General features: G+C 39.4%; 1 long non-coding RNA gene and 1 pseudogene across 1 annotated transcript; one reads left to right on the top strand and one right to left on the bottom strand.

Moving 5' to 3' along the window:
- Positions 1 to 3,112: 3,112 nt before the first annotated feature.
- Positions 3,113 to 9,713, bottom strand: LOC120736762 (annotated as a pseudogene).
- Positions 9,714 to 11,327: 1,614 nt separating this feature from the next.
- LOC120736763 lies at positions 11,328 to 12,494 on the top strand. Its single transcript, XR_005696603.1, has 3 exons — positions 11,328 to 11,541; positions 11,617 to 11,704; positions 11,779 to 12,494. It is a non-coding gene; the product is annotated as an uncharacterized LOC120736763 (long non-coding RNA).
- The last annotated feature ends 408 nt before the right edge of the window (positions 12,495 to 12,902 follow it).

Raw genomic sequence — 12,902 nt, 5'->3', positions numbered from 1 at the left:
CACAAGTAAAACTGCCATTGTCTTATTGCCTGTACGCGTCTGCACACAGTCTGAGAAAAGAAAATGTGATCATGTCAACATTATAAGAGGTAATCTTCATAATACATTAAAAATAATAATAATGCTGTATGGCAAAACTAGACAGTAACTTTAGTACATTAATAAACCAGCAGTTTCCTGTGGGTTAAATGTGTGACTAAAATGGAAACAGACAGAACATTTACTATAAAGTACATTTGTATTACCAGAATGAATGTATGTATAATGTGTTGTTACTTACCTGATACACACAAATGCACACTCGGTAAATTTCCCCCCACATTTATTCCCTCTGTGCTGTGAAACTCTGATCTGTATCGTCTTGACTCGTCTTTGCTCAGTTGAATCAGCATCATCATTTTTCCTCTGATCACCTTTTTCTGTCTGCGATGAAAGATTATCCTTGCGTCCTTGAACCATCTCAGGCTCTCCGATTCCTTTAACTTATATTTAAGTGACACAGTGAAGTTTGAGCCTGTTGCAGCGTACACACAATCATCCCGAGAGCCTTTGAAACAGAAAGATGGAGAAAGAGATTAGCCATGTTAGAAAGGCTCTGATTTCAATTTATAAAATTTGAAGGACATTATGTTATTTATACTAAATTCAGGGCTGTACCTAAACTTTGTTCCATCTACAGACTTCTTACAAATTTCCAAAGTAGCTGCCAAGAAATCACAATGCAGATAAAAAGTGTCAGACACTAACATTTAATTTCTGTGTTCATGAGCAACGCTGCTTTGCAAAGGTGTCCACATAGCATAGCTTGAGTTAGTACACAGCATGTAAACACATTTTCTGCATGTACAAATATCTTTGTGAGAATTTTCAAAATCTCCATGGAGATGTTATATCGTGTTTTAATTTGATAAATCATTGACAATCAGCTGATATTTCACAATCTTCTCAATAATGTCGACTACTTTAGAAGCTGACTACTTTTAGATTGACTGGAACTTTTTCAGATCACGATAATCATCATGACATTGCAAAGAAAACAAATATACTGTGAGTGTGCAGGTATGGTTTTGAAGAGGAGAGGCCTCGTCTGCTCTCATAGATAAAGAACAAAGCAAATGTGACACTTAGAACAAAGACTTGCTTCAGCAAATAACATATATAAATAAAATCTGTGATTATATAGTTGGAGATGTTGAAAAGGTAAGCAAGAACTGTCCTAATTTGGGTGATTATTAATAATTTAGACATAAAATATAAATGTATGTTTTTCCAAAATGACTTCTTCTTAAAATCTGATAATACAAACTGATTTTTGTTGTTGCCGCTACAGGGTCCTTTTCGTTTTTTCTTTCACTGTCAGAAGAAAGTAAATTAAATTAAATTGCATAAGAAAATTAATATCCCGTCATTATTTTGTAAAATTAAATGTGTATTTTATTTCAAATAAGTGAGAAACACTTCTGTGAGTGTCGTGTGGCAAATAAGGTATGTATTATTAATTTCAGGAGATTCGGGGTGTCCAATGAAGCAAGATTAATGGGTTATTGAGATAAGCTGAACCTGAGTCAGAGCTCAAACTCTGCATCATGTTGTCACTGAAATGTGTAAGTACTCCTGTTTGGACGTCTATGCAGAAAATGTTCAAATGTTCTCTGTTGTTGTTTTTTAATTACAGCCCAAAGCTGCTGACAGGTCTTTTTTAAATATTGCTTGAACTGCAACTATAAAAAGATGTAAGTGCTTTTTATGCAATTTTTGCAAAGATATGTGTGGAAGGAAACCATGACCTAGGACAAACTGATGGCATAAGATGTAAGTACAAGTCCTCCGGTTTGATATGCAAAAAAAATTATTGCGCTAACTTATGTGATTGCAGTTCTACAGGGATTTAAGAAAAAATATCCTAATTGAGGTTATAATTCATGCATGACAGGGTTAAATAACAATAATTACAATGACACACGTCATACATCTACAGTAACATTAAACGACCAGTGGGTGGCAGGGTATGGACACATCAGTGCCCAGTGTTGTGGTTTATGTACAAGTACACCATCAACCAGTATGTGTGCAAAGGGCTAAATGTGGCTTCTGACTTTCCTGTGCAATTCTTCATCACTACAGAGTTCTGCACATAATCTGAGATCGGATTATCTCTATATAATGTTTATACATTAATATTATATTATATGAAGAATTGCTGATGATTGCATTAAATATATTATTGTGCTAAACTGCATATGTTACAACGAAAACATGCAAACCTTCTTTATTAGCTGCAGCTTCAAATTTGAGCTGCAAAGTTGCTTTTCCCGCATTAACATCACCATAAGAACAATTTAGTTTATTTCAGCAGTGTTAAATTGACAGAGAGCACACAGTGTGTTAGGACGATTTGTAGGTCCAACATTTTTGTCTTTTGGAGACTTTCACTATATATAGAACATAAGAATATAAGCATGTGTGTGTCATCACAGCACGTATAAAAAGGTAGTTTCTGCACTGTCCTCTCATTTATGGCCATACCACCCTGAACACGCCTGATCCCGGAAGCTAAGCAGGGTTGGTCCTCGTCATTACTTGGAGTCCTGTAAGCTTTTTCACTTCAACACACAAACTTCAGAGGGCGCTGCTGCTCTCTCAGTGGAAAATACTGTTTCTCTTTTCTTCACCTGGTAGTGGTTTTGAAATAATGAACTGTGAGGCGAGAGAAAAAGAGTAAAATAGTTTATTTTATCAGTAAAGATCAACAGAAGGCACGAATAACAGAATCCAAGGGCAGAAGTGAGACCAGTGTCAATATGTTATACAACCATGTGATCAGACAGCAAAATATACCTTTATGTCCATCTAGCTGCAGGAGTTCATGGGTAAATCCTTGGAAAGCTGAAGAAATACTTCAGCAGGACAAATCGCAAAAATATATCCATTTATAATAATACACCTTTATTCACACGTCGGAGCAATACACTCTACAAAATGCAGAAAACTATCCGAGGACATGAACTGTTGATGCGTTCATAAGGAAGGCCAAGCTTATTATTCACATTAGAGTATTACTGATTAAAAAATAGAAGCAGAACTTTTTGTCAAACAGAAGAGGAACACAAAACATTTCAAACAGATGTTTATGGGAGAATTCATAGGTCTGAAAATACAAGTCAGTCCCTTTCAAGCAGTTTAAAACAGAAACAGTAAAGGAATGCCATGGCTTTGAGATACTTTGGTTGTAATACAAATCCCAGAGTTCACAAGCAAGAGGACTACAGAGATGGCCATGCTATGCTATGCTAAATCACAACTGTTTAAAGGTAACATTTTAAAAAACCAAAAAGTAGAAAAAATGTTAAAAAAGTCAAAATATAAGTGTCATCACATTTTTACAAGGACAAGCTTTTCCACACAGACAAGTAGACGACAGTATTCCAGGAATAATCTAGTTTTTCCACATCTTTTAAAAATACTGTAACACATGAGTCTTTAATAAAAATGAGTCCATCAATGTTGATCAAATACTGATTAGCACTTGTTTAGACTGATCGTCTATATGGGTTCATTGACCTGCTCCATTATTGTGTGCACATTTAACCCAGTTTATACAGTCAGTGTACACAAACGAGGGGTCCTAAACACACCGTTTCATCTCAGCACTGAGGCTGGATAATGATTGTATTTTTTCCTGTTGTCTCACTCAGAGGTTCTGGGATGCTGCTGGTCACGATGGTGTTTAGATGAGTTATTTGAGTGTTGCAGGCCAGCTCACTACAGCTGCTGCTGCTGTTCCTGAGTGATCTGTAAACGAAGCTCCCCCTCCTCTGTTAAAATAAGCATAGACGACAGGTCAGAGGGAGAATCAGCTCAGTTCAGTTGTGTCAATACTGCGCCAAATCATAACAATAGTTGATGCGAGACACTTTATATTGTCAAGACCCTACAGCAATCCAAAGAAACAGAAAACCCCAACAATCATATGACCCCCTATGAGTAAGAGCTTTAGTGACAGTGAGAAGGAAAAACTCCCTTTAAGGAAGAAACCACCAGCTCAGGAAGGAGGAGCCATCAGCCGCCACCGGTTAGGGTGAGAGGAGGAAAACAGGACAAAAGACATCCTGTGTCTTCACATCACAATCATCTCTCATCATTTCTCGCAAAACCTGCTCATACTAAGACCCTGGCTTTGATGTGGTGTTGTCAGCTAAACAAAGATGAGCTAGAATCAAACTTCATCTGCTTTGCAATCAACGAAATCTAAAAGCTCAACACATCTTGGAGGTGTCACTCAGATTAAAAATAAATAAAAAATAAAAAGGAAATCAAATCCAGACCACAGACCGCCCAGTCACAAAAAAGGTCATTTCAGCAACACGTGATGATTTCTGACCATGTAGTAAAAGATAAACTGCTCAAAACATTAAAAACCTAATTTCCTTCTTTGACACAATAATTTGTGTGTCATCTGTAGCCTAATCCAGCATCACATGCTCAGACTGGTTTGTTTAATCCTAATGTCAATACTGCACTGTGAAATTCATTACAATGGCTAAACCTAAAGAAAAATGAACTTATTGTCTCAATACTCAAGGAAGGAAAGTTATTGAGCTTTCAGTGAAGTATACGCCCTGCCACCAAACACCAGCCAAAACAACCCAGCAACAAAATAAAAAGGAGATGACATTTTTGAAAAGAAATCTTACGGATTTTTTTAATCCGCTTTTTCCGTCTGGACTGGACACAGCAAATGACGACAACAAGGATTACCACCAAACAAATACAAATGCCTGATGGTGAAGAATAACAGCAAATCGTGTTTGACATGTTTAAGTGGGACTAGAAATAGACAAATGATGAGTTCATTGTGTGAAGTTTAATTCCTCCACATTTCATATAAGATGTGAAACATACCCACAGCGATCCAGATGCCACTGTGATCAGCTTCAGAATAAAACAACAGGAGCAGAAATTTATTTATTTGGAGATGAGTGGCAGGTGACGTGATAGCACATCATACTTGCACAACCCAGTGTCACTGACTTGACTACTCACAGGGCTTATAGCATTCTTGTTGAACAGGCTGACTGATCTCAGAGCTGACGGGGTTAGAAACATTGCAAGAGAAACTAGCATTTAGCACGTCTTCGGCTGGCCTTGTCAGCTCCTTGCCAGTCTCTTTTTCTGCCACAGGTTTATCATCCATAAACCATTTGATCTGAAAATTATTTTCACTCTGTAGACAAACAGACAATTAGTGGATTTAGTGGAAGGTTCAGAGTTTAAGTCTAGCATAAAAAGTTCAACCTCACCAAAATGAGAAATCTAATAATCTTTTCATACATTTTTGGTAATTTCCCAGCCTATATAATTAAATGATACATACATAGAGACCCAAGCCTCACTGAAACAACATCTCTGAGTAAATGCACACTGCAAACTACAGATTCTTCAACAGCTTAGTTATGAGTCAGTTATTGGTAGAGTACTCTAACTTAATTGTACCTGAAACAATAAATATTGTACTCACCTTAATAACATTTCAAGTAAAAGAGACATTTGTCTTATCACCTGCACACATCACTGTTACTTTGGGCTTCTGCACAGGGTCTGAGTACAGAAAATTTCTTTATGTCAACATTATATAAACTACTGCTGATAATGCTTTTCTACAATAACCAACACTGTTGATTGATAAGACTGAAAAGTGACGTCATAATAAAACCAAACACTCTTAATGACAAAGTATGACTAAAACAGCTTAGCACACTTGCTTGTTGTGATATAAGTAGTACAAACACAATAAATACACATATAATGTGTTTTACTTACCTAATACACACAAATGCACACTCGGTAAATTTCCCCCCACATTTGTTCCCTCTGCACTGTGAACCTCTGGTCTGTATTGTCCTGACTTGTCTTTGGTGAGTTGTGTCAGCTTTAGTGATCCAGTTGAATCAACATCATCATTTTTCCCTATGATCACCTGTTTCTGTCTTCTAAGAAAGATTACACTTGTGTCCTTGAACCATTTCAGGTTATCTGATTCCTTCAACTCATATCTAAGTGGCACAGTAAAGCTTGATCCTGTTGCAGCGTACACATCACAATCATCCTGAGAGCCTTTGAAACAGAAAAGAAGGTAAAAAATCTGATGAAAAAATTAGAACAAGAGGGAAGAGCATATATATATGTACATATATAAATATGTATATATGTCCAGTTATGGGCATAACGGCGTTACAAGTATTGGCTTTACTTTTTTCAGTAACGAGTAATCTAACTAATTACTATTTCTATCGTTACAACGCCGTGGCATCTTACTGAATGGAGAACACCTGATTGTTATGTAAATAATTTGAAATGGTTATTTTAAAAAGGGTAAAAGGTAAATGGATGCAATTAACTTTGATGTTTGCAAAACTTGTGCACGTGATTTTAAAATTGACAATTTTTATTTGCATTTAAAGTTATGAAATATGATTCAATAAACATGTTTGCTTTTTGTCTGATTTTAGATCAACTGTGTTAATACAATATGTCAAAATGAAAACATAACTGTAAATTCAGACATGTGAGGCTGTGCTGAAAAGAATGATATCAAACAAGGCAAATAAACAGTTTTTTAAAGGTGAAATGTAGAGGAAACATCAAAAGAAGCTAAAAATGGCCAATTATACCCTGGACCCCAGAGGGTTAAACTTTTTTTTAAAGTAATGCAATAGTTACTTTTCTAGTAATTAATTAGTTTTAGAATCATGTAGCTCAGTTACTAGTTACTACTTCAAAAAAGTAACTATAATTAATTACTTTTTCAAAGTAACTTGCCCAACACTGGTCTCAGCTGACTGTAGGTTTCCCCAACCAGAAAGCTCCAGGCAATCCAGGAGAGAAGGACGACCGCTGCCTAAGCGAAGACTCGTAGTGATCCTGTATGTGTCAGGAGTGTCGGAACAGTTGAGACGCATTTTTTCTAAACACTGAATCTTTGTGGGTTTCAAATCCCAAAACACGCTGCGCCAAAAATTGGTCCACCCAAGGATCAGGTCCCCCGACACAAACAGAGTAAGATAGTGTACGCTGTTAAGTGCCAGGAGGATTGCCAGGATTTATACATCGGAGAAACCAAACAACCTCTGGCAAAGAGGATGGCACAACACAGAAGAGCCACCTCGTTAGGCCAGGACTCTGCAGTCTATTTACACCTACAGGCCAGTGGACACTCTTTAAAGGATGAGGATGTTCACATCCTGGACAGGGAGGAATGCTGGTTTGAGCACGGCGTCAAGGAGGCCATTTACGTGAAAAGGGAAAGACCATCTCTGAATCGAGGAGGGGGCCTAAGGGTTCATCTTTCACCATCTTATCCCGACATGGACACACAGGGCGGCTGCTTTCTGTCCCAACAAAACAGTGTCTTTGTTTTGCTCTTTTTCTTGTGAAACAAGGCCCACACAGTCATGAGCTCCTTCTCAAAATCAAGAAAAGCAAACTGACTTTATCAATCACGGAAGAGCTATAAATTACACTGAGGGACTGCGGACTGCTTCGGAGGCACCTACATTCAGCGAGCCCTGCTACTAGATCTCGCACACAGATGGAACGTGTCAGGCGGTGCAAGAGGAAGAAGACGGGTAAGTGTGGAGGCATCCAGAGTAGGCTAGCAGCTAATTCACACAAACCCGCTATTTCCCCCATCGCACTGTCCAACGTGCTCTCCCTGGACAACAAGCTGGATCAACATAGAAGAGCCACCTCCACGGGACAAGACTCTGCAGTCCATCTGCATCTAAAGGTCAAAGGTCACTATTTTGAGCATGCCAATGTTCACATTTTGGACAGAGAGGACAGATGGTTTGAAAGGAGTGAAAGAAGCCATCTATGTCCACTGTGAGCGACCATCTTTAAACAGAGGCGGTGGTTTACAACACCAACTGTCTGCCATCTATAATCCAGTTTTGAGATCCCTTCCCAGGCGCCTTAACACCCATTCACAACCCGGGCCATCTAACCTCAGGAAATCACATGATAGGGTGGGGCCAGGTTTCACAATGAGCTCACCCGAAACCTTGGCTGTCACCTACACCTGTTTTAACACCTTGGATCATGTGATTAGGTAGGGGATCAATAGGGGGTCCATGACCCTCTTGAGGGTCTCCCCCAAAGGGCTTAAATCTGGGACTCTCCACCAATTGGTCTTAGAACTGAAGAAGCTTCTCATATGAGAGGTGAAACGTCTTCAAGAAACTTGAAGAAAATTTTCTTTCCCAGCTCCTTAGACTGCGATTACCCAGATGACTGAGAACCTTCACAGACAAACTGTCATTGCCTACATTTCAAAGTGCATCAGTGATGTCACAGAGACCAGGACTGTCACTGTCCGGGCCAATCAGAAACCATGGCTGGATGTGGTGAGCCTAAGAACAGCAAGGGCAAAGCCATCACGCTGCATCAGAGATGTGAAAAGGCAATCCTCCAAGAGGATTTTGCAAAGTTTCAGTGACAGCAGAGATACTTTAGTTCAGCAATTATTGCTACATTCTAGGTTTTTTGATGGTAAAGCACATTTCCACTGAGAGCCTCATAACGAAAAAAAAGAAATTGAAAAAGAAATAAAACTGCACGATCACTAAATCACATAGAACATCTGGCCAATCATAAGTGGCATCTTAAAGAACAATTTAGTTGACAAGTTAAAATGAACTTTTCCTTTAATAAAGCCTGAGGAATTAATAATGATTCATTAAATTGTATATGTACCCGTGGAGCCGTTGGCTAAGCAGCAGAGCAGAAACACAGCGGTGATAATGGAAGAAGAAGACATCTTCTTCACTCTTCTCATCACATTCAGGTCCAAACAGTTACTCAGTCCAAATGAGGGGTACATGAATATCCAAAGGCCTTCTAACGACGTGAAAAAATACAAAAGTGAGCAAAAATGAACAAAATGTATCAAACAAACAAAAACAGCTGCAAACAAAGCAGATGTGTTTTCGGGAAATTGTCGAGCCAATTGATGCAATCCAGACTGTCTAGCATGTTCTTAAGTTTCCCTTTTGGTTATCAACATATTATATTCCAACAGGAATATTGCCTCAATTTCTGGCTATAGAGAGTGAGGATGACGTCACCGAACACAGTAAATAGAAAGTGAAAGTAAAAAAAAACAAAAAAAAAAAACAAAAACGAAAAAACTAATTGAACAATAGACCAGACTGTGGTTAGAGCTGAAAATGTCTTTTATTTAAAGGAAGGAATTTACTGCGCAGCTCTCTCGCTCTCTCCCTTTCCGCTGTTATAAGTCAGCCCAGCTCACCCACTCTCTCTTCAGCTCCTCTTTATCACAGCAATCATGGATACTGACCGCGTTCGTCTTCGGGGTTCACAGCACACATGACGTTGATAGATTTGCATCGATTTCTTACACTCGCGTATTAAAAACAATGATTCTGTGATCACAAAGTTTAGACCCACCCAAAGCAGTGTGGATGTGGACGAGGCTTAAGTTGCAGTGAGGCTATCAGACAGCAGATGATGATTAATAAAGTCCATGTGATCCATTAAAAAAAAAGAAAAAAATCATGAATTAAAAAGATGAAAAAAAGATTTCTTCTGACTCGGGTGGAGGCGGTGTGATCCTGGGAACTTTGATTATCAAAGCGGAAGCGCCTGCGGACCCGATCCGCCCCCTGAACTGTCATTTCCAGGATCTGTTTGGGATCATCGTGGTGGCATGTTTTCAAAATGCCTTCATAAACATACTGAAGTATAAATTAAAAAAAAAAAAACATCTGGCCATTTAGACAGCTGTATAAAAGTTAGGATATTTCTTATGAAAGAAGCAGTGTCACTCTGGCAACTATTGATTACATATTTCACCGCGGATTCCTCGTTTTGCACTGATAGCAGTTTATTAACCTGGCAGCAGATCATCTCACACATGCCGTCTAAAGACAAAAACACAAAACATGCTGGTTAAAATGAACAAAAGTGGAAGTAAGTGAATAAAAGTCATATGATTGAATGAGTGAATGAATGAAACCAATTCTGCTTATAAAATAAGAGGAAGCAGAGTAACAACGTCTCTGTCTAAATGTGAAGGTTTTAATTGATTAATTAAAAAAATAAAAATAAAAAAGTTTTTTAGTTGCTTTTTGTCCAAGTTCTCTTCTGTGTTTGATTGTTTGTTTGTTTGTTTGTTTGTTTTTTTAAAGTACAAGTTCTCATCAGCATCGTTCCTCTTTTTTTCTGCCACTTGTGACACACCACACAAAGATTCTAGGTCTGACCAACTGTCTCAGCCGTGGGCAAATTCTGATTCATTCCTTCAATTTTGTTTAAATTGTAAATTGTTTTTTTGTTTCATCCTCTTCCCTGTTTTTATTTATGGTAGGCCTAATTAGTAGGGGTGCAACGATATTCGTATCGATATTGAACCGTTCGATACAGTGCTTTCGGTTCGGTACGCATATGTATCGAACAATACAACATTTGTAATTTATTTTATCAACTTTCCTTCTGACTATGCTGTCTGTGTTGAGCGCTCAGTGGATCTGCGCTCGACAGTGCAGCCTAGGCGGAGTAGTCGAACGCAGATTCACTGAGCGCTCAACACAGACAGCATCGTCAGAAGGAAGAGCGCAGGGCAAGCTAGCAAGACAGAAGTTAATCTCTCCTTGCAACATGGACCTCCCCCACCCTCATTCAGATCTGGCGTTTGGAATTATTTTGGTTTTCATGTGACGTATGACCCTGAAGGTAAGCGAGTCATGGACTAAAGTAAAACAGTATGTTGGATGTGCCATGCAATGCTCAATTACATGGGTGGGAACTAGTGTGTTAGCGCAGTTAGCTCGTTAACGTGTTGGCCGTCTAGCTCGTTAACGGAGATTTGCGTGTTGTGGCGTTAAGGTCATTTCAACGAGATTAACCTGAAAGCACTAGTGGGAACACAACAAATATGACTGCACATTTACGCCGACATCATCCTAGTGCAAAGACAAAAACAACAAGCATGCTACTAACTTTAGCCGAGTCATTTAGACAGCTGTTAGCACATGATTCTCCTTATGCTGCTGAGAATATAGCCCAGAAGAAGCGGTTAGTATAGCTTTTATTTCGGAAAGAGACATTTCTCTGTAATAAACTCTCTTTTCCAAAGATGAGTGATTCCTCAATCAGATACAGGGCTCGCAATATCGCTAGCCCGACGTCCCGGGGCTAGCGATTTTTTTCAGTCGGGCTACCAAAATCTATCTCTGCCCTGCCCGTCGGGCTATTGTAGTGTAGCCAGATGGGCTACTCGCCTTCCGTTTTTTTTTTTCTTCTCTCTCTCTCTCTCTCTCTCTCTCTCTCTCTCCTGCGCTCGTTCTTTTCGCCGCACAACTCGGTTAATTGGGAACCCACCTGCACATTGATTGCAGGGTGGCGCTAGCCCGTATAAAGCTAAGCCGATGTTTTGTTGGATTATTTCCTCCCGTGCATTTAGTGCAAAACAGCAGTAAACGCTGGCGTACTGATCAGCAAGAGCCGATTATATGACAGCTACAGGTATGCTCTCGCTTAACCTCCGATTCCCTCCGAATACTGGAATTTGTGTTAATATATTTTTTCGGCCTGTTGTAGCGCAGCAGTCTGTTTAATTCTGCCACTGCGGAGAGAGGTGTTCGTGTTACCCCCCCACCAATGAGAATATAGTGCCTCCGGTCCTGGGGTAAGCCGTTAGAACTACTTTTATTAGCATTCATAGCTATAAGAGTTTAAGGTTACATCTATCTGTTGTTTCAGGGTTTCACTGCTGTACTCACCTCTCCATGGCAAATCGCCCAACCTAAATTGGAAGAGTGAACTGCCTTCTCAGCCGCTGTTGTGAACTCCTCCTTGGTGGAGTCTGCTGTCTTGTCTTGTCTTATCTTGTTTTTGTTAAGTAGGCTTACCTTGTTTTGGGTTCGCCTGGTGTTCTATTTTACCCTGGACTGTTGCTCGTACCCACGCTTCTGTGATTGGGCTGAAGTGACTCTCTGCCCGAGTGTCGTGCTGGGACTCTAAATCGCCTGGGTGGCTGGTCTCAGCCGGTGGGGAGCCAGACCGGCCTACGCCTGAGAATAATTATTACCAGCCCGAGTGGTAGTTTGACCCGTGGGGAATAAGCCTTTCCTGTGTGTGTGTGTGTGTGTGTGTGATTTCTTTTATTAGAGTGTGTTTTAGTCTTTTTTATGATTTGTAGCGAGCCTGACGCTCAGTGTCCTCTTATTCTTTTAACATATTTTTCTGTGTTTTATTTCAGTGAAGGAGGACGAGCCAGTGGCCCTGGGACCTCAGGTGGTGAGTTGTTTTCACACTTTCTTTTGTACAGCACTGGGTGGTCTGCAGTGATTCTTTTTGTGTGATTTCCTTTTGGTTCCACGGCTGCTGGTAAGTCCAAGTTCCACGATGGTTTTATTTTTACTGTAGGACACTGTCAATAATGATGCTACATCTTGACCTTTAATATTTTATTTATAAAATATTATTCATTTCTATAAATAAAACTGTTTTAATATTGGAAGCCAACCTGCCTCAGTGTGCATCCTTGAATCTGTGCGGTCTTCTTTTATTCCTTTTATCTATTTTCTTAAATATATTTCCTGGGGGTGCAATTCCCCTGGGTGGCTTTGTCAATTTATTTTGTTCATAACCCCGCCGACCACTTGGTCACAGTAGGAAGGAAAAATATATGTCAATGCTTTTGCATTCTTTCAGAAATGTAGCTGGGTAATTATGTCATTGGCATCGGTGAGCCGCTGTCAATATGTGACATATTGCAATCGCGTTTGAATTTGCGCTTGTTTTTTTGCTTTCACTTTGCAATCGCGCAAACTGTGTATAGAGAGCGACAGCACTGATCTGTGAGTGATGATAATTTGTGCACC

The sequence above is a fragment of the Simochromis diagramma genome, unplaced genomic scaffold, assembly GCF_900408965.1.
Source record: "Simochromis diagramma unplaced genomic scaffold, fSimDia1.1 OVJJ01000391.1, whole genome shotgun sequence".
NCBI lineage: Eukaryota > Metazoa > Chordata > Actinopteri > Cichliformes > Cichlidae > Simochromis > Simochromis diagramma.
The sequence above is the reverse complement of the archived record's forward strand: the minus strand, read 5'-3'. Positions and strand labels throughout refer to the sequence as shown.